This window comes from Heterocephalus glaber, unplaced genomic scaffold, assembly GCF_053883595.1.
Source record: "Heterocephalus glaber isolate CG9 unplaced genomic scaffold, H.glaber_assembly_v1.0 deba00001481, whole genome shotgun sequence".
Lineage (NCBI taxonomy): Eukaryota > Metazoa > Chordata > Mammalia > Rodentia > Bathyergidae > Heterocephalus > Heterocephalus glaber.
The window spans coordinates 108,515-136,088 of NW_028258317.1; the positions used below are offsets into that span (position 1 = coordinate 108,515).

At 38.6% G+C, this 27,574-nt stretch overlaps 2 pseudogenes; both read right to left on the bottom strand.

The window, feature by feature from the left end:
* Nucleotides 1–2,996: 2,996 nt before the first annotated feature.
* On the bottom strand, nt 2,997–4,202 carry LOC147825778 (uncharacterized; annotated as a pseudogene).
* LOC147825779 (zinc finger protein 483-like) overlaps nt 3,671–27,574 on the bottom strand; it is a 34,580-nt pseudogene continuing 10,676 nt past the window's right edge.

Sequence of the window (27,574 nt, forward strand, 5' to 3'; positions counted from 1 at the left end):
AATGCTGAACCAACACTGCCATCCCTATAACAAAACCACTTTCTACATACTGCCAGATCTGACTTCCAATAGTTTGTTTTGTTAAACAAGTTTCTATCTATGTTCATACTTTTTTCTTCTATTATCTTTATCCAGTTTTAGGATTAGCACAACGTTGAGTTCCTAAAATGAGGGGAGAAGTCTTCCTTCTTTTCTCTGCTTTAATTGTTTAATTTATCAGTTAAAATGTTTATGAGCCTGCTGTTGTCATATAGGTAGGTTTTCAAGCTAGGAATATACTTTCTTTAATAGGTGCTACTCAAATTTTATATTTAATTTTTCAAATATTTTTCTTTAGTTTTAGGTAAATCGTGTGATGTAAGACACTGCCCAAGAAAATCTTTGGATATGTTTCTTCTCAAAGAACACCTAGGTTTATGAAATGTCAACTGCCTAAACTCAAACTGGTGACAGATACTTTTTGACAATTTTCCATCTTTCAGAGAATTTCAGCTAGAGATGAAGATCAGTTTCTCTCATGAAGATGCAATTTTACCCATGTAAGCCAAGAAAGATCGGGCATATCAGAATTTTAAAGCAAAAGTAACTTTTCCTTCATTGCTTTATTGAAATGTACAAGTCATGCTGAAAATATTTGAACAATAAGAGTATTACGATATACTATAACTTGGATAATATCCTGAGTTCGATCCCTGGTACCAGGAAGAAAGAAAAAGGATTGTAGTGAAGACTGTACAAACTCAGTAAATTTACTAAAACTCACTGATCTATACAGCTGAAATATTTTTATCCTATATCATTTGTACCTCAATAAAATTGAAAAAAAATTTATACTCCAGATCCCCAACTGATATTGAGATAAAACATCCACTTATGAAAGTTGGGAAATCTAACCCCAGGAAACAATCTGGAACAAGTCTCCTCTGAAGAGTTTTCTTTAATTCTTTCTATAAAGTGTATCTTTTCAGAAAAAACCCACTAGTTTATACTAGCATATGATTCTTATATCCCATATCCCTTTCATGGCTAGAGTGCATTTGGTAGGTCCATTCAGGAATAACTACACAGATCAATCTGTCACACAGTATTTGAACTGCAGGGATTTGGGGTTGAGAGACGCACAAAGAAGAAACCAAAAACCTTACATCCAGAGGTAGCATTTCAGACCTAAGCACATTAAATTACAGCAAATATTCCTGAGTCTCCGATCAGCATTAAGATCTCTTCACTGCCATAAGCCCAATATACGATAGTTTAGTTCTGTTTTTATAGGAGCTGCCTCAAATTTCAGCTTTATTAACTTATTTCTGAACACTCGAGTCAGAAGGGCTCCTGTCGAGCTCCATGACCTGAGACCCAAATCTCACGCAGGGTCTTTCATTCCTTTTTCAGTTAGAAATTATTCAGACTTCACCAAGGTAATTTTGAATATTCATCAATACCCGTATATTCTGTACTTTGTAGGACTAATTCCACACACACACACACAAAAGTAAAACTGAAAACATCCTCATCAATTCTACATTCATTCCTTGAACTTGACTAGCTATCAAATGGGGGTCTCTCTTAATTTTAGCGTGTATATCCTCCAGATGGTAGAGGATTAAAATACCAAATTCCTAAAATGGGAAAGTTGGGTTATACGCAGGAGAAAAGCTGAGAAGTAATGAAGTAGATTTCCCATTTAAAGGAGACAGCTGCTACTCAGAACCAGCTGAGTGCTCCATGTATACATGAGCCCAGTTTGGGCAGCCCTTAACATATTGGTTTTAATCATTCTTTTTTTTTTTTTTTTGTACTGGGGATCGAATTCAGAACCTTGAGCTTGGGAGACAGGTGCCAGCACCACTGAGCTAAATCCCCATCCCGAAATTTGGTTTTTAAGGAGAAACCTCAACATGAAATTCCCTAATTTGAAATACGGACAACTAAACATACATACATACATACATACATACATACATACATACATTTACATATAAACATCCCACCATGAAGACAACCCAAAATATGACTCGGTCTAAGAGATATGACCTCTATGATACTGAATGCTTACACTTGCAATTGCAGGAAGCTGTACAGACATAAATTGTAAAATATATAATTCTATGTTGCAAATGAAAACCCAGTCAGGGCAAGTGTTTTTGGCATGTTTTTTTCCTCCACACCCAATCTATTAGATTTCTGGAGGGGGACTGTGATTCTCATGGCTGAGGTAACTCAACTTCAAGTTGTTTGGATTCTTAATCCCTTTAGCCAGTAACCAAAAGTTAAAATTCGGGGTGTTCTATTTATTAGAATTTCCCTGCAAACAAACTTGTTTGAGCTTCTCTGGCTTGTTCCTATCATATTCTAGGGATGCCTGCACCAAGTGTTTAAAAAGTATTCAACATTCTCACTAAACTAGAAGTCCGGTAGCCTGCAAGAGAACTGTTTTCTATCAGAGAAACAAGAAAATTCCAAAAAATCTGAAATGTTTAATATTTCTACAGCATCACAATTATCAGAGATAAAAATAACAAAACAAAAAACACCTTAGAAAGCATTAGTCCCATCCATTCACTCTACTGGTACAGGACCTACAATCCAGAAAGGTCAAATGATTTCTACAAGGTTATATAGTATAAAGCTGGCAAGCTGAGATAGTAATGTGAGTCCAGTCAAATTCTTTCCATCTTGATACACTAGAGTGGGAGAATAGCAGGAGAGAGAAATCCTCTGAAGAAAAACACTTTTCAAATTTAAGACTGGCCTTTTAGAACCATTTCACATCTCATACTTTCTGCACTTACCACATGGCTTTATCAACTCTATTGCCATTAAAAAGCAGATGACATCCTTGAAATGAAGAGGGATGAATGGAGAAGAATTTCTCTAGCTGCTAACCCACTGAAGTTGCAGCTATTAATCAATGTTGTGGTAGTTCATATCCCAGGTTTTCCAGTAATTTGAGCTAAATTTCCAACCCCCTGGCCCATCTTACTTTATTTGCAGAACTACATTTTGGTGTGTGATGCCCGATGTCTGATAAGGCTTGAAATACTTTTAAATATTTTGTCACATGTATTGCATTCATGGTCACTTGTTCTGGTATGAATTTTTGCATGTTCTACAAGGATTGTGCTTCAAGTAAAGCTTGCTCCACAAAAGTCACATTCATCGAGTTTCTCTCCAGTATGAGTTCTGTAATGTTCATTAAGAGATGAACTCCCACAGTCTTTACATTTGTAAGGTTTCACACCAGTATGGCTTCTCATATGACGACTAAGAAGGGAATGGGCAGAGAAAGCTTTCTCACATTGGTCACATTTGTAGGGTTTTTCTCCTCTATGAAGTCTTTGATGATAATGGAGAGTTGAAAAATGGCTAAAAGTCGCACCACAGTCATTACACAAATATGGCCTTTCTCCAGTGTGAATTCTCTCACGTCCTTTAAGGCAAGAAGCTTGTCTAAAGTCTTTTCCACATTCATCACATGTATATGGTTTCTCCCCAGTATGAATTCTCTGATGTTTGGACAGGGAAGATCTATGACTGAAGGATTTTCCACAATACTTACTTTTATAAGGTTTTTCTCCAGTATGAATTTGCTGACGTTGATAAAGAGATGAACTGTCACTGAAGTTTCTCCCACAGTCTTTACACTGAAAGGGTTTTTCCCCACTATGAATTCGTTTTTTCTTTTATACAAATGCATTTCATTGTTTTAAAGAGAACAAAAGAGGCAGGAACTATTTGCATATAATAAATCCTGGCTTATAAATTTTGGTTTTAGTGGTAAAATCTTGAATCATTCAGGGATTTTTTGAAAATTTTTACTTTATTTTTATTTTATTTAATTTTTGCTTCACTGTGTCTTGAACATTGATATTACAGAAAAGTACATCTGACATAAAGTGTAAACCAGTGTCTCAAAACACTGGAAGAACTTGGAAAGTAAATATGACTCTTCTTATTTCCTCTAAGTAATCTTTAGTAAAACAAAAATTGATCTTTGACATAGATTTGTACTTTTAAAGGCATTAATATTGCATTTATATCAGGTAAGCAACTATACAAATATGCTAAGGAGGGCCTTGAAAATAATCTTTCATCAGTTAAAAGAAGTACAGGAAGGCTGAGTGAACAGGACCAACTTAAGACAGGTTTTATACATTTGATGTTGGAATCTAACATACATTGTGGGTGAGAAGGATGGACATTCAGACAAGGGGTCTTACTCCTTTCCTCATGTAGTTCTGTGTTTGTGAAGAGATATAGTTTTATGTACTGGAGAATGCTTACACAGTGGTGATAAGTGCCAAAATAGAACAAGTTCCCTTCTCTCACTTTGCTTAGTAGGAAACTTTCTGTATTAATAGTTAAATACTATACTTATTACTGTCTTAATCAGTTATATTTAGGAGAGGAGACAAGGAACCTGGTTATAGTTGGTTGACTGGAGGTAGGAATTGCAGAGGAGAAGTACTTCCCATCCATTTAACCCCAGCAGCACCCAGATTTAGTCTGCAAATACCACTCTCCCTTAGGTAGAAAGTATCCTTCAGACAGTATGACCTTTCCATTAAATACTCTTAGGTGGAAAGCACTAGTTCTTAGGACACAATTTCAAAAAGATGAGATGAAAAGGCTCTTTCACAATTACCGATGAAGCCAGGCACAGTGGTGCACACCCATACTCCCAGTTCCTTGGGAAGCTGAACTATGATGATCCCTCGAGCTAGGAGCTCAAGACCAGTTTGGGCAACAGAAGAGACCCCATCTCAAAACAGAAAATTACAGACAAACACACACCTACGTATCTTTAAAATCTTGTTTAGGAACGGTATAGGAGAAGACTACAAAAGCCAGGAGACATGATTTGATTAAAAAATGAAACGCAGCATTTCAGCTCAGAAAGAATTAAGAGCTAAGAATGAATGATAAGGCCTCTTCACAGATCTCTGCAGGCAGTGACAAAGCGTGGACCGCCTGGGCGTGGCCTTATTGGGAGGGTGGGCAGGGCCAAACCCAGGCTACTCTGCCCTTCCAGTGGCAGAGAGCACCAGGACACAGTGTTTTTGCCCCACTATGAATTCTTTGATGTTTAGAGACATTAGCTAGGGTGATACCTTTTGCACAATCATCACATTTGTGGGGCTTTTCTACATTTTGATTTTTGTAATGTGCCTTGAGCAATGAACTACCACTATGAGTTTTTCTATATTCAAGACACGTAGAGTTTTTCTCTACAGTGTGAATTCTATGATAGTTGCTGTGGGGGGGGGGCCCTAAAGCAAAAGGCTTTTCCACATTACTACATTTATAAGTAGTTTCTCCAGTTTTATGTGAAGTTGCATCTTGTAATTTCTTGACATTTTTCACAGGTAGAGTTTTTTGTCTTAGAATGGGATGAGCTTTGTGTAAATGCTACCCCACACTTACTGCACTCTGGAATTTAGCCCCCAGATGAATTTTCTCATATTTCTGATGTTCAGAAAGAGATGAAGACGAATTTAGGTCCTTTCCAGCTTCACTGTTTTTCTCTGGCTTTTCAGCACTATTCTCTCTATGGTTCTGAACAAGATCTGAATGTAAACTGAAGGGTTTCTTGCATTCATTAAACTTTCTACACTTCTTCAAGTAGGCTTTCAGATGTTCAGCTTTGTCAGAAGTCCATTTGAGTTTCTGTCCATTGGGGCTCTTTTCTGGGTCTCATACTTCACCCTTATTGTCTCGCCTGTGAGTTTTCTTTTGTATAACTGATCCTGTTGAATGTCCCTGTTTGTTATGATCTTCCTTGGACTTTCCATAACATTTCCAGAATTCTGCTATCGGGCCACAATCATCATCCTTGACGCATTCTTCTATTTTCTCTAAAGTTAAATCTTCCATAAAAACATTGCAGTTTTGAACAGATACCTCCAACTCCCCTTTAGGCTCACACTCTGAAAGAAATAGCAGACAGAACATTTCCTGTTTGCTAAACTGATGTATTGAGACTGAAACAGAAACACAGAAAGTCATGATAAGGAATATGGCTCAGATAATTTTCAATTAGTGCTCTATTGAACAGGGAAAAGAACAGCAATATAGGCAAGCAAGTTAACACAAAGGTTAGGAAAAATATTGAGGAAGATGGAAAGTGTATGCTTCTTAGTTAACAGATGCAAGTTCTTGATCCTCATGTCAGATTTCTATTTCAAACCTAGTCTTCTTCCAAATTTTTCTCTTCCCAAACAATGCTACTATTACTATTTACTGCATACTCATCAAATGCCAGGTCCACGCCAAGCACTTTGCTTTGCATTATTTTGCATCATCGTTACCACAGTCAAAGTACTAGGTCTTCCTATTATCTCTGTTTTATGGATGTGACACCTGGACACCTGAGTGTAAGCAGCTTGTCTATGGTCATATGAATTACAAGTAAGCTTGATTTTTAACCTGGTCTAGCACCAAAGCCCATGCTTTTGATCCCTATACCATATGTCCTCTTCTCAAAGCAAAGCACTAATTTTATACAAAATGTTACTCATATTACAGTTATGCAAGTCCATGCATGCTAGACTTTCAAAGGTTATCACAACTTGGCCCATTCAACTATAAGGATCCTCCAATCTGGCATACATTTCTGGTCCAACCTACACCGCAGTACTCTTGCTCCTATTCTTTCAGTCTTAAAACTTCATACTACCTAGTATTGAATTTCACAGCACCTTCAGTATCACATATAAATTTGACAGGTGCTAGGCTTCATGTCCCACGGTCTCCAAGAAGCTTTCTCCAGTACTGTACTCTGTGTTCTTCTCAGACGTTTGAGTTCATTTACTAAGCATATCATTTATTCTGGTTTTTCATCGCAAGGTCGCATGATTTTCAGAACATGATTTTAAGCATAACTATAAAATACAAACTCACAATCTTATTTCCCAGAAGTCATCTGAATGCTCTTTTAGAAAATGTTCAGTATACTTTCAAATAGAAAACTCTACGTGTATTTAGTTTTTCTTAACTATTTCCTCTCTTATCAGTAATTCAACATAAAAATTATTTAATCAATCACTAGATATACTTTGATTATACCCTTAACCAACCTTTTAACCTACTTACTGTTCATTAATTTGCATTAGCCTTTTTGTTTGGTGACAAGGTCTCTCTATGTCATTCAGGCTGACCATGAACTTATGGTGATTGTCCAGTTCTGGGATTACATGCGTGCACCATTACTCCCGGCTGATTGCATTAACTTTGTAAATTTACAGCTACTGACTCAGCTTTTCAAAAAGTTTTTCTGCAATCTTGTAAATGACTTTTTAAAGAACTTGTATATCTACAAGCTGCTTCCTCAACATAAGCATCTTGGGCAAGGGATATATTGTACACCAATGATTCTATAGCTCTCTAAAACAATTTAGGTATTTATTTTTAGAATTACTCTCCAAAATGCTATTGAGATATAACACAATTGTTCTTTTAGTTATGTAATTATATTGCACATAGTCAAGAAATTGACTAAAATGAATGGTTTAGGAGATGGAATAGAACAAGATGGATTACTGGTTTTATTCCTTAAAATAAACAAAGATATTGATATAATTAATGATTTATTTTTAAAAACAAATTTAATGTATTGTTCAGTAATATATTAAATTTACATATTTAAAAAGGTAAAGGCAGGACAAGCTAATACTTCAAAAGTAATATCAATGTTGGCCGTGTGGTGCACATGCATGTAATTCCAGCACTTTGGAGGTTGAGTCAGGAGGATTGCACTGAATTTGAGGCCAGCCTGGGCTACATAGTGAGCTCAAGGATAGCCTGAACCACAGACTCAGACTCTGTCTCAAAAAAAAAAAAGTAACACCAGTGTTAACATGAATTTTCCCAGATATTAAAATCCATATATTTAGATATATGTGCATATTTGCATTTTTTCCTTTTAACAAAAGTGAATTTACTACACATGCTTGATGAACTACACATACTTATCTTTCAACACAGCACAGGATTCCCCCCACAATTGTGTGGCTGACTGGGAGTTCTGGCTTGCTACCATTCTCAGGATTTGGAGAGCATCAGATCACCTATTGCTAGTCAAGGAAAAGATCAGAAATTCAACATTCTAGGCAAAGTTTCTACTGAATGTGTATCATTTTCATATCATCCTAAAGTTGAAAAGTCTTGAGACAAACCATTGTAGATTTGGGACCATCTCTACTCTCATAGCTTCTTACAGGTGCCATTACTATAGCATGGGTCACATTACTCAAGAATTTTGTTTTCATATCTGTCTCTTTGGTGTCCATGAAAAAATGTACCTCTCCTGTGGGGCTATTACTCAACAGTCCTTGCTGCTACTGTGAACCTACTTCTGCATTCACACCAAGACTACTTTTCTATGGGCTGCTTCCTGTTAGGAGTCACAGGGATACTTAGACTCCTTTCAGTGAATAGCAGGCTACTCTGACAGCTGACTCTGGCTTAAGAACTCTATTGTTTTAGTAGCTGGACATGGTGGTACACAACTGTAATCCTAGAACTCAGGAGGCCAAGGCGAGAGGCCAACCTATAAGTTTGAGGAAACTGCACTACACTGTGAATTCAAGGCCAGCTTGACCTACCTAGAAAGACCCTGTCTCAAAAACAAAACAAAACAAAACAAAACCCCAGTTAACCAACCAAACCAAAAGAAAAACGAAAAACATCTTCCTCAAAACAGGTGTAGTTACATATGCTTGTAATTGCAATTTCAGGAGGCCGAGGCAGGAGGATTGCTAAGAGCAGGAGGCCAGCTTGGACTATGTAGCAAATTCAGGGCCAGCCCAGACTGTACAGTGGGACCCTGTGTCAAAAAACCAAAAAACGACTCTTCCTCACCAACCTTTCTTCCTTCTCTTTCTGATTCACAAGCATCAGACCTGCATCATGTTCTTATAGCTCTTCCAGCTTCTCCCAACTCTCTCCCCATTTGTCCTCACTGAAATTTGCCCCATCTCCTGCACAGTTAATCATGTCCTGGAATCTACTTCTCAAAGGACCCAAAACCAAGTCTCTCCCATTAAAAAAACATTTCAAGAGTTGGCCGGGGTAGCACATGCCTGTAATCTCAGAACCTGGGAGGCTGAGGCACCAGGACTGCCATTGGTTTGAGGCGAGCCATGGTTACATATTGAGTTCAAAGCCAACTTCAACTACATAACAAGACCCTGTTTAAAAAAAAAATCCAGTTGGCGCATTGCAGGCACATCTGTAATCCTAGCTACTCCCGAGGCTGAAGCAGGAGGATCACAAGTCTGAGGCTGGCCCAGATAATTTAGTAGAAGCTCTCAAAATTGAATTATATTAAATTTTTAAAATAAAATAAGGGGCTTTCTAAGCTACAACTGGCCAAGTGAGACAAGCAGCTTGAAGCTCCGTGGCCGTCCCAGGCCACGCCCACTCCACTGTGAGGTCTGCTTAGCTGAGGAGGTGCCTCCAAGGCCCAGTCCTTTCCTCCTCCCTGCCCCCTCCCCCTTGTGGCTCTGGCCTTCTGGCTTTTCTGCACAGGAGATTATAAAGACCCTTATCCTGAGTGCCACAAGATAGAGTAGAAGTTAGTAACAGAAAGAGGGTTTCTCAGGCTCCTCGATGAAAACTGAAGCTCAGCGGAAAAGTAAAGAGAATCTCTACAAAAAAGACACATCAGACCACTGTACTTGGTCTGCTGATGACTTGCTGAGACTCATTCAGTTGTATATGCACACAGATTCTTACGTTGCCTACTGTGACAGCAGAGACATAGCCTGAAGGAGGCCCTTAATTTCTATTGCTATTTACAAAAAAGAAAAAAAAATTTCTTTCTCTTATTTCTAATTCTTAACTTTTACTTTTTTCTACTCTTCAGTTTTACTTTTCTCTTTTATCTTTTCTTTCTCTCTCTCTCACTCATTCTCTTGCTGTCCCACATTGCTCCTCATCTCCCCATTTGTCCCTTTCTGCACTGAATTCAGATTTCTCCCTTATTTTTTTTCTTTTCTCTTTCCTTCTCTTGATTATCATTAGGTTTAAAGGAAAGTAAGTTCAGTATCTAGCCTCCCTGTTGCTGTTAGGTGATTCTATTCACATCACTGCTCTTTCATTCTGCCTTTTTCTCTTGCCTTTAACAACTTCTTAGAGTTTGTGTGATCTTTCTCTGCCTTCTGTCCTCACCACTAATCTTACCTGTACTTTCTACCTGTTCCTCCCTCCCCAACTACTTTTAACTCCCCATCCCAAAGGGGAAAGATGCTATATTGAAGAGTTTATTCATTATAAACTTATGATGGGTTGGTGCTCAGTTTTAATTTAACTCACAGAGTTAAAAGTGGTAGATTAATAACTACCACAAATTGTCATTTTGTAAGCTGTGCTTGATGCTACGGTATTGCTGACTATATCATTTGGGCTAACATGTTGTGATTGATCTACTTAGTTTTCCTTCCTGATATAAGGAAAATAAAATAGCCTCAGAGTCATTAGAGTCTCAAAACCCAAACTCAAGCTACATCTGGAAAGCAGTCATTCCACAAGGGATTTAAACACAAGCAACAAAGATACCTACATTAAGCAATTTTGAAATATCAACCCAGGAATTAAACCAAGGACAGTACCAAAAACAAAAATGAGAAGACACTTAAGCAAGGCACAAACACAGGCTTCCATGCCACAAAAAGGAAATTCTGGGGGAAATGAGGTGGAAAAGTCTGATAAGCAACCATATGGACACCCTGAACTGAGAGCACAGGAAGTAACAAAGCAGATGCATGAGGCTGAGAAAAATTCAAAACAGAAATAATCTCCCAGATAAATACAGACATGGTGAGCGGAGTGAAAGACATGATTAGACGCTCTAGAGCAGAAACAGATAAGAAAATAGATGAGATCAAAAAAATGCTGGAAGCCATGAATGCCCAGCATAAGAAAGAAATGGAAAACATGAAACAGAGTCAAACAGTTGTTCAGGAGATTAAAAACTCCAATGAAAGCATGCAGAGCAGACTAAGAGAATCTGAAGACAGAATATCAGATATAGAAGACAGGATTGTGCTTATGGACCATGAAAACAGAGATTTCCTAAAGATAGAAAGGGGCCATGAGAAATCAAACCAACAGCTGCTAGATGACAAAAAGAAGAATAACATAAGACTCATACGAGTCCACGAAAAAACAGGAGAAAGTACAATTGACATAAAAAAAAACTGTTCACAGAAGTAATAGTAGAAAACTTCCCATACAGAGGTCGAGAATTGGATGTACAGATAAGTGAGGGATATATAACTCCAACCAGCTATGACCAAAAAAAATCTACACCTAGACATATAATAGGATCCCAGAAACCCAACAGAAGAACAAAATTCTACAAGCAGTTAGAGAAAAGAAACAAATCACCTACAAAGAAAAGCCCATCAGAATCATGGCAGATTATTCAACACAAACCCTCAAATCAAGGAGAGCCTGGAGTGAAGTATTTCAAGCCCTAAAAGAAAATAACTTCCAACCTAGACTGTTGTATCTGGCAAAATTATCTTTCAAAATTGATGGGTCAATTAGATACTTTCATGACAAAGAACACCTGAGAAATTTCATGAACACCAAACCAGCACTTCAAATAATTTTAAGCAATATCCTAGAAAAAGACAATGAAGGTCACAACTCCATGAGGCTCAGCAGAGAGAAGGCACCACACAAGGTAAGACACTAAAGTGAAAAGGGGGAAAACAAGAAATAAGTGAGCCAATAACAGTAAAACATCATGACAAGGATGAGTCATTATCTATCAATTATAACTATCAATGTTAATGGCCTCAATTCACCAATCAAAAGAAACAGACTGACAGGATTAAGAAGCAAAATCCAGCAATATGCTGTATACAAGAAACACACCTAACTCAAAAGGAAATCCATACACTGAAAGTAAAAGGATGAAAACAGTTCTCCACATGACAGGAACCCAGAAAAAGGAACGCGTAACAATCTTATTTGCAGAAAAAGTAGATTTCAAACCAAAACTAATTAAGAGAGACAAAGATGGTCACTACATCCTTGTGAAAGGAACAATCCAAGAGGACGAGATGACAATCCTAAATATATATGCACCAAATATGAATGTGCCCAACTAACTATACAAAACAAATATTAATGGACATGAAAAATCAAATAAGGACTAATACAATTGTAGTGGCAGACCTCAACACCCCTCTATCACAAATAGACAGCTCAACTAGAAAAAAAATTAACAATGACATTCTAGAACTGAACCAAGCTATTGAACAAATGGACTTAATAGATGTTTACAGAGTGTTCCACCCCACAGAATCAGAATACATACTCTTTTCAGCTGCATATGGGTCACCCTCCAAAATAGATCACATGCTAGCTCATAAGACATATCTAAGTAACTGTAAAAGAATCGAAGTTATCCCCTGTATATTATCAGACCATAGTGCAATACAATTGGAGGTGAATAACATAAGAAACAGCAAAACTGCCACAAACACATGGAAATTGAACAACACCCTCCTGAACAACCAATCGGGCACAGAGGAAATTCAAGAAGAAATTAGACAGTTTCTACAAGTAAATGATAATGCCAGTACAACATACAGGAATCTGTGTGACACAATGAAAGCAGTTCTACGTGGGAAATCCATAGCAGTGAATGCCCATATTAGGACAACAGAGAGAACTCAGTTAAATAACCTAATGCAGAACCTTAAGCTCCTAGAAAAACAAGAGCATAACAAACCCAAAACTCATAAAAGAAAGGAAATTATAAAGATTTGAGCAGAAATCAATGCAATGGAGACTAAGAGTACAATACCAAAAAATCAATGAATCAAAGAGTGGGTTTTTTGAAAGAATAAAAATAATCAATAAACCTTTAGCCAACATTATCAAAAAGAGGAAAGAAAAGGCTCAAATCCATGCAATTAAGAATGAAAAAGGTGAAGCCACAACAAATCCAGCAGAAATCCAGAGAATCATCAATACCTACTTTGAGAACCTGTATTCTAATAAAATGGAAAACACAGAAGAAATGGACAGATTCCTAGATACATATGAATTGCCAAAATTAAATGAAGAAGACATAGAAATTCTAAACACCCCAAATAACAAGGAGTGAAATTGAAAATGTAATAAAAAACTTATCAACAAAGAAAAGCCCAGGTCCTGATGGCTTCACTGCTGAATTCTACAAGACATTTAAAGAACTATCACCATTACTCTTTAAACTCATCAAGGAAATTGAAAGGGAAGCAAGGCTTCCAAATTCATTCCTGGAAGCAAGTGTTACTTTGATCCTCAAACCAGGGAAAGTCCCAACCCAAAAAGAGAACTTACAGACCAATCTCCCTAATAAACATAGATGCAAAAGTCCTCAACAAGATACTGGCAAACAGAATATACAGTGGCATCAAGAAGATCATACACCCTGACAAAGTTGGATTTCTCCCAGGCATGCAAGGATGGTTCAACATCCATAAATCAATAATTGTAATACACTACATTAACAGAGTCAAGGACAAAAACCACATGATCATCTCAATAGATGCAGAAAAAGCATTTGACAAAATTCAACACCCATTTATGATAAACACACTACAGAAAATTGGAATAGAAGGTCTTTATCTCCACCCGATTAAGGCTATCTATGAAGAACCAACAGGCAACATCATACTAAATGGTTGAAAACTGAAAACTTTCACGCTAAAATCAGGAACAAGACAAGGATGCCCACTATCACCACTCCTGTTCAATATTGTTCTGGAAACAGCCGTAGCAATTAGAAAAGAGAAAGAAATAAAAGAAATAAAGATAGGAAAGGGAGAAGTTAAACTGTCATTATTTGGTGATGATATGATACTTTACATAGACGATCCAAAAAAAACTCAGTCAAAAGTCTTCTAGACCTAATTGACAGATTCAGTAGAGTAGCTGGATACAAGGTCAACACTCAAAAAACAATACCCTTCTTATACGCAAATAGCAGACCCATTGAGAGAGAAATTCAGGAAATAATTACTTTTAAAATAGCATCTAAAACAATGAAATACTTAGGAGGAATAAACATAACAAAGGAAGCAAAAGACCTCTACACTGAAAACTACAGCACTCTGAAGAAGGAGATCGAAGAGGATATAAGAAAATGGAAAGATATCCCTTGTTCCTGGGTAGGAAGAACCAATATAGTGAAAATGGCCATACTTCCAAAACTACTATATAGATTCAATGCAATGCTGATTGAAATTCCAACAATATACTTCACAGAACTAGAGAAAACAATCCAAAAATTCATTTGGAAGCAAGGAAAACTAGAATAGTAAACGCAATTCTAGGCAACAGAGACATAGCAGGAGGTATCACAATCCCCAACTTATACTACAAAGCTACTGTGATAAAAACAGCATGGTACTGGCAAAGAAAAAGACCCAAAGATCAGTGGAATAGATTAGAAGATGCAGAAACAACTCCAGACATACTCACCCACCTCATCTTTGACAAAGCAGCCAACAACCCTCACTGGAGGAAAGATAGCCTATTTAATGAATGGTGTTGGAAAAATGATTTCAACCTGCCAGAGATTAAAAGTAGACCCATACCTACAACTGTGCACTAAACTAAGATCAAAGTGGATTAAAGGTCTAAATATTAAGTCAGAAACACTAATCTTGCTAGAAGATAAGTTAGGTAGAACTCTTGATGATATTGGAATAGGAAAAGACTTTATGAATAAATCTTCAGTAGCATGGGAGCTAGCCCAAAGAATCAACAAGTGGGATCTCATCATATTAAAAAGCTTCTGCACTGCAGGAGAAACCACCAACAGAGTTAAGAAGCAACCTACAATGGGGGAAGAAATATTTAGCAGCTGTACCTCAAAGAAAGATCTACTATTGAGAATATATAAAGAACTGAAAAACATCCGACCCCCCCCCAAATTCAAAGACCCAATTCAAAGATAGGCATCTGAAATGAACGGACATTTCTCAGACAAAGAAGTAAAAACAGCCAATAAATATATCAAAAAATGTTCAACATGACTGGTCATTCGAGAGATGCAGATGAAAACAACACTGAGATTCCACCTCACCCCATAAAGAATGGCTGATATCAAGAAATCAACCAATAACAAATGCTGGCGGGGATGTGGAGAGAAAGGAACACTTCATTGTTGGTGGGAATGTACATCATTGCAACCACTGTGGAAATCAATATAGAGTTACCTCAAAGAACTAGGACTACAGGTCCCATTTGACCCAGAAAATCCCCTACTGGGAATGTTCCCCAAAGTAAAAGAATCATACGACTGTGATATATGTGCACCTATGTTTATAGTGGCACAGTTTGTAATAGCTAAAGCTGAGAAAGAGCCCAAGTGCCTATCGACTGGAAACTGGATAAAGATGTGGTTTTTTAAATAAAGTGTAGTACTACCCAGCCATAATGAATGAGAAACTAGACTGCCATCCATCCCACTGTTCCCAGCCCAGAGGAAAGGGCTTTTGGGCCACCTTCTGTGTCGCTGCTCCTGGCCCAGAGGAAGGGGTTTCCCGGCCACCATCCCTCCAGCTGCTCCCAGCCCACAGGAAAGGGCTTTTGGGTCACCATCCCTACCGCTGCTCCCGGACCCTGTCCCACCTCACCCAGCTCAGAGGAGGTCATCCGTGCAGGCGCTAACAGACCCCCGCCCCAGTCAAAATGAAAAAACACATAAATAAGTCTCAAAACCAGGCTTCCAGATCACCTACAGCAACACCAAAGGGAAATGAGATGGAACCCTCTGATACTCAACCACCTGGACCCACTGAACTGGCAACAAAAGGGGATCTGGAAAAAATGAAATCAGAAATAATTTCTCAGATAACAGAAGAAATTGTGCCCTTAGTGCAATACATGATTAATAAATCTAGAGAGGAGCTCAGGAACATGATGGAATCCCAACATAAGAAACAAATGGAATGCGTAAAACAGATGCAAATAGATTTCCAGGACATGAAAAACTCCATTGAAAATCTACACAGCAGAATGAGCCAGTGTGAGGACAGAATTTCAGATACAGAAGATAATATTGCAATTAGTGACCAGGAAAAGAAAAATTGCTTCAAAATTATAAGGGAACATGAGAAATCAATCCAGCAGCTGCTAGATGATGCAAAAAAGAATAACATAAGACTGATTGGGCTCAATGAAGAAACAGGAGAGAGTGCAGATGACATAAAAAATCTCTTCACAGAAATAATGGCAGAAAACTTCCCAAGCAGGGGAAAAGAGCTTGACATACAGATGAGTGAAGCATATAGGACTCCAAATAGCCTGGATCAAAAAAAATCTACACATAGGCATATAATTGTTAAGATTGCAGAAACACAACAGAAGAACAAAGTTCTCCAAGCAGTCAGATAAAAGAAACAAATCACATACAAAGCAAAGCCCATCAGAATCACAGCAGACTTCTCAACACAAACCATCAAAGCAAGAAGAGCTTGGAGTGACATATTCCAAGCCCTAAAAGAAAACAGCCTCCAACCCAGAATGATGTACCCTGCAAAACCATCTTTCAAAATGGATGGAGAAATCAGATAACTCTCATGACAAAGAGCACCTTAGGAACTTCGTGAATACCAAACCATCACTCCAAAGAATTTTACACAATATCCTAGGAACAGACATTGAGGATCACAACCCCAGGAAGCAAAGCAGCATGAACCCATCTGGCATGACAAGAAATTAAATGTAAATGGGGAGAACCCAACAAAAAGAAAAAGTCATGGCAATGACAAGTCAATACGTTTCAGTTACACCATCAATGTTAATGGTCTCACTTCACCAATCAAAAGAAACAGACTGGCAGAATGGGTCAAGAAGCAAAATCCAACAATATGCTGCATACAAGAAACACACTTGGGCCGGGGGTTTAGCTCAGTGGTTCCGGCCCCTGCCTTACAAGTGCAAGGTCCCAAGTTCAATCCCCAGTAAAAAAAAATAAATAAATAAAAACAAAAACAAAAAACCCCACTTAATTCAAAATGAAACTCATAGACTGAAAGGTAAAGGGTGGAAAACAATACTCCTTGTGATGGGAAACGGAAAAAAAGCAGGAGTAGCTATCCTCTTTGCAAACCAAGTGCATTTCAAACCCACACTGATTAAGAGAGACAAAGAAGGACACTATATCCTTGTAAAGGGAACAATCCAAGAGGAAGAGATGACAATCATAAATATCTATCCATGCACCAAACACTAGTGCACCCAACTATATAAAACAAATGCTGACAGATATGAAAAGTCATATATGCACTAATACATTTGTAGTGGGGGACCTCAACACCCCACTGTCACAAATAGATCAACTAGACAAAAAATAAGTAATGAAATACTAGAACTCAATTGAACTCTTCAACAAATGAACTTAACAGATGTTTACAGAGTCTTCCACCCCACAAAATCAGAATACACATTCTTCTCAGCTGCACGTGGGTCATTCTCCAAAATAGACCACAGACTCACACATAGAACATGTTTAAGTAAGTGCAAAGGAACTGAAGTTATCTCCAGTATATTATCAGATCATAGTGCGGTGAAATTGGAGATCCATAGCAAAAGAAACAAAAAATTTCATAAACACGTGGAAATTGAATAACACACTTCTGAATAACCAGCGGGTCACAGAGGAAATTAAAGAAGAAATCAGACAGTTCCTTCAATTAAATGACAAGGACAATACAACATATCAGAATCTATGGGACACAATGAAAGCAGTCTTACGAGGGACATCCATAGCAGTGAACACTCATATTAGGAAAACAGAATGAGCGCAACTAAACAACCTGTTGCTGAATCTCAAGCTTCTAGAAAAAGAAGAGCAGGACAGCCCCAAAGCTCATACAAGGGAGGAAATTATAAAGATCAGAGGAGAAATCAATGCAATGGAGACTAAGAGACCGATTCAAAAAATCAATGAAGCCAAGAGTTGGTTCTTCGAAAGAATTGACAAAATTGACAAACACTTAGCCAACCTTATCAGAAAAAGGAAAGAAAAGGCCCAAATCCATGCAATTAGGAATGAAAAGGGTGAAATTACAACAGACCCAGCAGAAATCCAGAGAATCATCAATACCTACTTCCAGAACCTATACACCAATAAGATGGAAAACACAGAAGAAATGGACACATTAATAGATACACATGAATTCCCAGAGTTGAATGAAGAAGACCTAAAAATTCTAAACAATCCAATATCAACTAATGAAATTGAAAACATAAAAAAAACTTATCAACTAAGAAAAGCCCAGGCCCTGCTGGCTTCACTGCTGAATTCTACAAGACATTTAGAGAGGAACTACTGCCACTACTGTTAAAACCATTCAATGAAATTGAAAGGGAAGCAATACTCCCAAATTCATTCCTGGAAGCAAGCATCACCTTGATCCCTAAAGCAGAGAAAGACACAACCGAAAAGAAGAACTATAGACCAATCTCACTAATGAACATAGATGCAAAAATCCTTAAAAAAATACTGGCAAACAATGCAGAAGATCATCAAGAAGATCATAGACCCTGATCAAGTGGGATTCAACTCAGGGAAGCAGGGATGGTTCAATATACGAAAATCAATCAATGTAATACACTATATCCATAGAGCCAAGGACAAAAACCATATGATTATCTCCATAGACACAGAAAAAGCATTTGACAAAATCCAACATCCATTTATGATAACAACCCTACATAAAATTGGAATAGATGGTCTCTACCTCAAATTGATAGAAGCCATCTATGAAAAACCAACAGCCAATATCATACTAAATGGTCAAAAACTGAAATCTTTCACACTAAAATCAGGAACAAGACAAGGATGTCCACTATCACCACTCTTGTTTAATATAGTTTTGGGAACATTAGCCATGGCAATTAGACAAGAGAAGGATATTAAAAGGAATAAAGATAGGAAATGAAGAAGTCAAATTGTCATTATCTGCAGATGACATGATACTGTATATAGAAGACCCAAAGAAGTCACCAAAAGTCTTTTGGACTTAAGAAGCAAATTCAGTCAGGTAGCTGGTAACAAGGTCAACACACAAAAGTCAATAGCTTTCCTCTACACGAATGAGAGAGAAATAGGGCAAATGATTCCTTTCACAATAGCACCCAAAAAACTGAAATACCTAGGAATCAACCTAACCAAAGAAATCAAAGACCTCTTCTCTGAAAACTATAGAACTCTGAAAAGAGAGATTGAAGATGATATCAGAAAATGGACAGACATCCCCTGCTCCTGGGTAAGAAGGATTAATAGAGTGAAAATGGCCATACTTCCAAAACTGCTATATAGATTTAATGCAATTCCAATTGAGATCCCAGCAGCATACTTCATGGACCTTGATAAAACAATCCAAAAATTCATTTGGAACAAGAAGAGACTCAGAATAGCAAAAGAAACTCTAGGCAACAGAGACAAGGCAGACGGTATCACAATCCCCAACCTGCAACTCTACTACAAAGCTACTGTGATAAAAACAGCATGGCACTGGCAAAGAAACAGACCTGAGGACCAGTGGAACAGATTCGAAGATGCAGAAACAATGCCAGACACACTTAGCCATCTCATCTTCAATAAAGGAGCCAAACACCCTCACTGGAGGAAAGATAGCCTCTTTAATAAATGGTGGGAAAATTGGGTTTCAACTTGCCAAAGATTACATCTAGACCTATATCTCTCACCATGCACTAAACTAAAATCAAAATGGATTAAAGATCTAAATATTCAAATAGAATCTCTGAACCAGTTGGAACAGAGGTTAGGTAGACCTCTTAAAGACATCAGTGTAGGAAAAGATTTTATGAACAAAACCTCAGTTGCCCATGAACTCGCACAAACAATCAACAAGTGGGATCTGTTCTTATTAAAAGGCTTCTGCACAGCAAGAGAAACCACCAGCAGTGTGAAGAGACAACCCACAATGTGGGAAAAAATCTTCACCTCCTCTTCCTCAGACAAAGGTCTACTAACTCGAATCTATAAAGAAGTTAAAAAAATCAGACCTCCCCAATAGAAAGACCCAATATGAAAATGAGCCTCTGAAATGAACAGACATTTCTCAGACAAAGAAGTAGAAATAGCAAATAAATACATGAAAAAATGTTAACATCACGGGTCATTCGAGAAATGCAGATGAGATTCCACCTCACTCCAGAAAGAATGGCTGCTATCATGAAATCAACCAATAATAAATGCTGGCGGGGCTGTGGGGAAAGAGGAACCCTGCTCCACTGCTGGTGGGAGTGTGGACTGGTGCAACCACTGTGGAAATCAGTATGGAGATACCTCAAAAACTAGGACTGGAAATCCCATTTGACCCTGCTATTCCCCTGCTGGGGATCTTCCCCAAAGAATTTAAAGAATCATACCACAGTGATATATGTGTGCCCATGTTCATAGCAGCACAGTTTGTGATAGCTAAAACTTGGAAACAGCCCAAATGCCCATCAACTGGAGACTCGATAAACAAAATGTGTTTTTTTTAATAAAATGGAGTACTATTCAGCCATAAAAATGAGAAATTTGGGACATTTATAGCTAAGTGGATGCACATTGAGGCCATACTCTTAAGTGGAATAAATAGGACACACAATAATAAACTCTGAATAGTTTCTCTGGTGTAAGTAACTGAAAGTGTAAATAAGGACTAAATATATAATAGGTCATGTGAAATAGGAAGAAAAGGGGCAAAGGGGAAGGAAGTGGGAAAAGTAGGGGAAATCAAAGAAGGGAATGGAATTATTATGAGAAAATGGAAAAATAGGAACAAAATGTTTGTAAATAGGGAGGGATGGAGGGGTTGAAGGGAGGCCTGGGCAAGGGTGAACAATAAGAACCAAGAGAGACTATGTAAAGGTGCAAATTTCCAAATGACGAATGTCACTATATTGTATACCTAAAATGTATCAATGATTAGAATGAGTAATTGATATTGCAAAATAGGAATAAAAGATCCAAAGGGATAGGGGTAGTGGGAGGGGCAGGGGAAAGGAAAGAAGGGAAAGGAAAAATGATGAGAAATGGAAAAAGTGGAAATAATGTCTTTGTAAATAGGGAAGGGTGGAAGCAGTGAAGCGAGAGCTAGGAATGGGGAAAAAATAAGAACAAAGATGCATCATGTAAAGGTACAAGTTCCCAATGTGAAATGTAATTGTGTTGTATACCTCAAATGTACCAATAAAAGAATTTAAGAAAAAAAATAAAGAATGAGAAACAAGAGACATTTATAGTTAAATGGATGCACATTGAGGCCATACTCTTAAGCGAAATAAATAAGACACACATGAGTAAACACAGAATAGTTTCTCTATCGTGAGAAATTGAAAGGTACATAAGGATGAAAATGATTAAAATGAATAATTGATAATTTGAAATAAGAAAAGGTCAAAGGGTTTGAGGATGGTGGGAGGGGAAGGGGAAAGTGAAGAGGGGAAAGGAAAAATTATGAGAAAGAAAAAAAATGGAATCAAACTCTGTGTAAATAGGTAAGGGTGGAGGGGGTGAAGGGTGCACAGGTAATAGGAGAAATAATAAGAACTAAGATACATCACGTTCTGGTACAAACACCCAATGATAAATGTAAATGTATTTCATACCTAAAATGTACCAATAAATATATAAATGAATTTTTAAAAAATAAAATAAGAAAAATAAGGGCTGAGGATGTAGCTCAGTGGAAGAATACTTGGTCAGCATTCCCAAGGCCCTGAGTTCAATTTGCAGTATAAAGAAAAAAAAAATCCAGAAGGCAAGTAATCTCTTCTAATCACCCTTATATTTTTGCATCAGGCCTGCCTAACATGTTAAAGGCTCTTTCCAATGCACTTGGTAAACAACTCTTTTTATTTCCTTCATCTCTCCAACTTACCTGGCCTGGAGTCTTTTGAGAGTTCTTTTTCTATTAGTCTTGTTAATTCAACCCATTTTAGCTGAGAAATCAAATCTAATTTGGAAACTGGAAAGCCTGTTCATACAGAACAGAATGGAAAATGGTTATGCACCGAATAAGACATTTCAGCATGCATGTATAGCACTGGGCTGTCCAGGCAAGAAAAAAGATGCTATCAAAAGCACAGAGTTCAATATTGGAATCAGATGAGGAAATGGGGGAAATGAGGCTCCACACTTCCAAATACTGAAGCAAAGACCTTTTCTTGGAGGAAACATCACAAAGAATATAGTTTTTAGAATCCAATTTAAGATCAGTCATATCAATGTGAAATAGGAAGAAAAGGGGCAAAGGGGAAGTGGGAGGGGCAGGGGATAGAAAAGAAGGATGGAATCTTGGTACAAGCTGGGCAGAGTGTGTATATGTGACCTAAACCCAGTAAAAACATTGGGTGCAATCTGGTGGTATAGCTCAGTGGTAGAATGTGTGCTTAGTATGCAAAAGGGCCTGAAATCAATCCCCAACACCAAAGAACAAAAACAAAATACCTATTCTGGATGCTGAGGCTCTAATGAGCTTCTTTGGGCACAAACATTGGAGGCTGAGGAAACACGTTCATTGGTTCGGGAAGAGTGTGCTATGTGATCCTTTGTGGAAAAGAGAGCATGAAGATGCTGAGCTATGGATGTCTCCAGACACTGAGTCTTTTTTCCCACCTTACTCCACTGCTGTGATAAGTCTTTGTTGTGATGCATATACACTGAATCCTGTGAGTCCTTCTAATGGTCCTTCAAACATGGCAGTAATCTTAAGATACCTGGATACAAGTGATTAGATCAATTATCTCTAGATTTCCAAAATGGTCAAAGTTACTGATTTCATATCCCATCCATTTTGAAGCTGCTTAGTAGCAAGGCTACTCAGCATGTCACAGAGTTTAGTAAGATCAGTGTTTTCTTTGTTACACTTCTCTGGTGCTGTATACATTACCTGTCTGTTGGCCACTTAGTAGTCATTTCTGTTATCAGATCGACTCTTGCACTATAGCAGTGCTTGTGTTCAAGTAACCTTTATTTCACTTAATGATGGCCCCCGAACACAAACTTTTATCAATCCATTCTTATAACTATGCTGTTTTATTACTAATTATTGTTATTTGTCTCTTACTGTGCCTGATTTATAAATTAAACTTCGTCATAGGAATATATATACATATATACATGGAAAAACAGCACATACAGGGTTTCAGATAAAGGGGAACTACTGCGAGCAATTCATATCAGTGAGCCCTGCTTATCCTTGCTCCTCTCACATAATTCACAAGACCCAGGTGAAAAGATCCCAATGAAAGTATGGCTTCCATTTCACAGTTCAGCCTAACTAGTAGCTAGTATCTAATCTGACAATAATAGCTAGTATCTCAATCTGGCAGACAGAACCCAAGTATAAACCAAAGCAATCTGTGGGTGAGATTTTGGCCTTTTATAAATCTGATTTACCCTGCTCTGACCCCAAGTTCCACATTCCATGATCAATCAAAGTCCACTCTCAATGTCTGTGACCTTTCTTCCATTTTTTTCTTTTTTGGTACAGGGGATTGAACTCAGAACCTTGCACTTGCAAGGTAGGTGTGGTGTTATTAGCCAAACCCTCAGCCCTTTTTCCAGTTAATTTTTATCTGAGGGGCTTTATTTTGTTCCAAAGATAACTTCAATAGGATATTTAGCCTCTTCACCACTTTTTACAAGCAAGTAGTTAATTCCAACATTTAGAAATGTTTTTCATAATTGTCCTAATGCCTAAGGAATTGTACAAGGGATTCCATTACATAACAGACAAATATTTCCCCAATTCAAATTAAAAGTAAGCAAAAACTCAGTTTTTCTCCAAAGAATATATAAGAGGCAGCAAGCATATGAAAGATTTTCAACTTCATTGATAAAGAAAATGAGAGCTATGATGGCATATTACTCCATGTCTCTTAGGATGGTCACTATCAGAAAATAGCAAATGTTGGTGAGGATATGGAAAAACTGAAACATTTGTGTATTGTTGGTGGCATATAAAATGATGCAGTCACTGTGAAAAAATTCCATGGAGATCTCTCAAAAATGTAAAAGTAGACGTACTATATGAGTCAGCTGAGAGGATGAGAATGAGCCGAAACATGAACACCCAAAGGTAGGCCTTTTGTAGGGGACTGGGTGCCCAGCTGACTTGAACAATGGGGAGAACAGCAGCCAGGGGCTGGCTAGGTGAGGTTTTATATGGGTAAAGGGCATGGGGGCGGTGGGGGGAAACATAGTGGAGGTAGATGTTTGGCTGCAGCCAGAGGGGAGGTTTAAATCCATTGGCAAGTTTGAATTTCTTGGTGGGAAGAACTATAAGCAGGAGAGTTTCATGGTGGGAAAGTTAGGTTGTTTCCCTGAGTGACTTATTATCTGCCAGGAAAATCCATTTAGGATTTGAGGCTGCCAGAGCCATTTTATCTAGCAGAGATCTCTATCATCCAAGACTCATTATTTTGAAATAGGGGCGAGGTCTCTTTTCTGTATCTGCATCCTGCTGGCAAGGGGCATTGATAAGGGGTCTGGGGTGATGGATAGGGCTTTATGTGACAGTGGTGTGGTCCTCTGTGGGGAGGGGCTGGTAACTGGCCATGATGAGTTCGACAACTGTCTGGTTGGTAAAGGCTCACATATGGTCCTGCAAGAAATTTTGAAAACAAGGGAACATACAGGGTCCCAAAAGTAGGATTATGCAGAGAATAGTGAGGGGGCCCAGGAAAGGAAGAAGCCATGGAAGCCGTTGGTCAAGGTATCCTGGTAGAAATTGTAGTCTGTCTAGGTCTCACCTACATTTTTGTATATGCTCCCTGAGTTCCTTTACCCTGTTTCCAACAATTCCAGATTGGTTTACAAAGTAAAAACATTTTTCCCCTAATAGGTGGCATGTTCCCCCTCCCCGCTTTCTGCTGTTATTATGTCTAGGGCCTGTCTAGTTTGGAGTACCATGCCTGCAAATGAACTGATTTGGGATTGCAGGGTGACCAGAGAGTCAGCTACCTTTTCCATATCTTCATTTAGCTCTTGAGACAGAGAGTAATAGAAATGTGTTGATGTTAAGATTCCCACCATGCCAGTGCCAATTCCTGCCAGAACACTGGCTCCCATTAAAATGGGCAATGCGGGAAGGGTGTGCTTATTGAGGTGATGGATAGGTGGTTGTTGTGAGCCTAAGTCTTGCTGTAATAACTGAGTTTCTGTATAAACCCTGGGGATGGGGGGTGAAGGAAGCCTAGGTAGCAGAGAGAGGATGAGGTTGAGTTGAGACAGTGAATGGCTTGGGAGTTGCAGATGTAAAAGAAACCCTTAGGGAGACAAGTTATGCCTGATGTGGAGATATGGATAACGTTGGCACAAGGAGTAGAGTTGCATTCATTTATGGTGGATGAATTTATACATGTTCATTCACCGTATGTGGAAGACTGTAATTGAGTCACAAAGGGACCTAGTATTGCTGTGATATTTTCAGGAGCAGGGAGAATCCAGTTAAGTGGAATTGGTATGGGGACATATGGCTGGAATTGTGGTGACAGGCACATCCAGCATTCAGTTTGGTTTCCAGGCAAGTTAAGCAGGGTGGTGTTAAAAAGATGCAGAAGCCTTTTATGTGTCTCAACTACTTTTCTTGCAGAATGCAAATCAATACTCTTATATGAGTGAGTGTTTTAATAGCTTCTGATATGAATTGTTTTTCTACCTTTTTTTGCTGTTTTTTTATGTCTGATCCTGTACACCCCCTCCATCTGACATTTCGCAGTGGGTAGTCAGCATCCAGCAAGCCCATGAACCCATCCATCTATAGGAGTGGTAAGCATCTGAGTCTGTAATGTTTCCCATGTGGTAGGTCTGATCTCCATGAGTATAGAATGTTGTGGTCTTTTAACATTGTGAACTCATGTAAGTATATGACACAAAAGTTCCTGTCTCATAATGTAGAGGTTTAACAGCTAGCCTCCCAGCCTGTGGTCTATCACCCAGGTTGTGCCAGAGTATTTACAGTTTAGCATACATCTGGGCAGTGTCTCTCTACTTGAAATGATGGGGAGATGGGAAAGTATCAACCTGTAGGGCCTGTAGGTAGAGGGCTTTATGAAGAGGTGACAGAAGAAGAGCTCGGCTAGTGGCCAAAGAGAGAGTAGTATGATGGAGTGGTGATAATTCCTTCCAGGAGAAGGAAAAGAAGAGCAAAGACGAATCTTTGTGTATGAGACCCGTCTTGGTGTGAGACAGGAATGACTTCAATTGTCCAAACAAGTGACAGGGCTATGCAAAAGGCTAGAAAGCCTGGATAGTAGGTTAACATAAGGGAATGTTGTGAAAGTGGAGTGAGGGGAGCATTAACCAACATAAAAGGAAGAATGTCAACAACCAAACCTCATCAGGTGAAAAGTCTGAGAGAGTACGTTGGAAACAAGAGGTCTTTGATCCAAAGGATTTCTTTGATCATGTTACCTTGAGAGGCAAACCAATGAAGGTCCTGTTGTAATTTAGAGATGAAGTCAGAGAAGAAGGATGCCAGCCAGGGAAGGAACATGAAATCATTTATTTTGGGGGGATGTGAGTGAGCTTGATCTTGGTGGGTCCTGTTAGGAGGGAGGGAAATTTAGGTTTGGTTGGAGACAGGTCAGAATTTGGGGAAGAGATAAGTGAAGCAAAGCACTTTAACCTGAAGAGATGAAATCAGGGTTTTTAATACAATTTGACTGCTGTAGAGGAGGTGAGGGCCACCTCTAGAGGGCCCTTCCATCTAGGCTGTAAGGTCCCTTGCCAAGGGTTTTGAGGTAGACTTGATCTGCAGGATCAATTTGTAGATGGCAGTGGTTGGTGAGATTTGGGCTAGGTAGGAACTGATTATTATGGATCCTGAGAAAGTAATGGAGAGAGTTAAGGGTTGGGAGATAATCTCCCAACAGGGGGAAGGATTCTAGAAGGTTTCCTAGGATGAAGGGTCTCCTATACACAAGCTCAAATGGGCTGAGATTTGGAGGCTTTCATGGTGTTGCTCTTAAGCATGCAAGGGTAAGGTGTCCAAGGAGCTCAGTCCATGGGGCTTGAAGCTCCAAGGTGAGTTTGGACAGGTGTGTTTTAATTGGTCCGTTTGCCTTTTCTACCTTTTCAGAAGATTGAGGTTGGTATGGGATGTGTAGTTTTCATTTTATGTTGAGAGATTGGGCCGTGAGTTGGGTGACATATGAGACAAAGGCCAGTCCACTGTCAGACTTCCCGGAATGGAGAACCCCAAAACAGGGAATGATTTTGGTGAGGAGGATATGAGCACCCTCTGAGGTTGTGGGGAAAGCCTCAATCCAACCTGAGAATGTATTGAGCAGGGTGAGGAGATAACGTGTCTTTCTGTGTGGGGCCCTGTGTGTACAATCAATCTACCAATCTTCCCATGGGAGGTGTCCACATGCTTGGTGTGTAGGGAAGGCACTCAGATGAAGGCTGCCCTATGGGGAATTGACAGAACAGACGGGCCATCTGTGGGTTATCTGATGGACAAGTGAGGCCAGAGAAGGAAGATATAAGGAGGGGCAAGTGAGATGGAGGAGAGGTATGTATCCAATGTGCAGGATA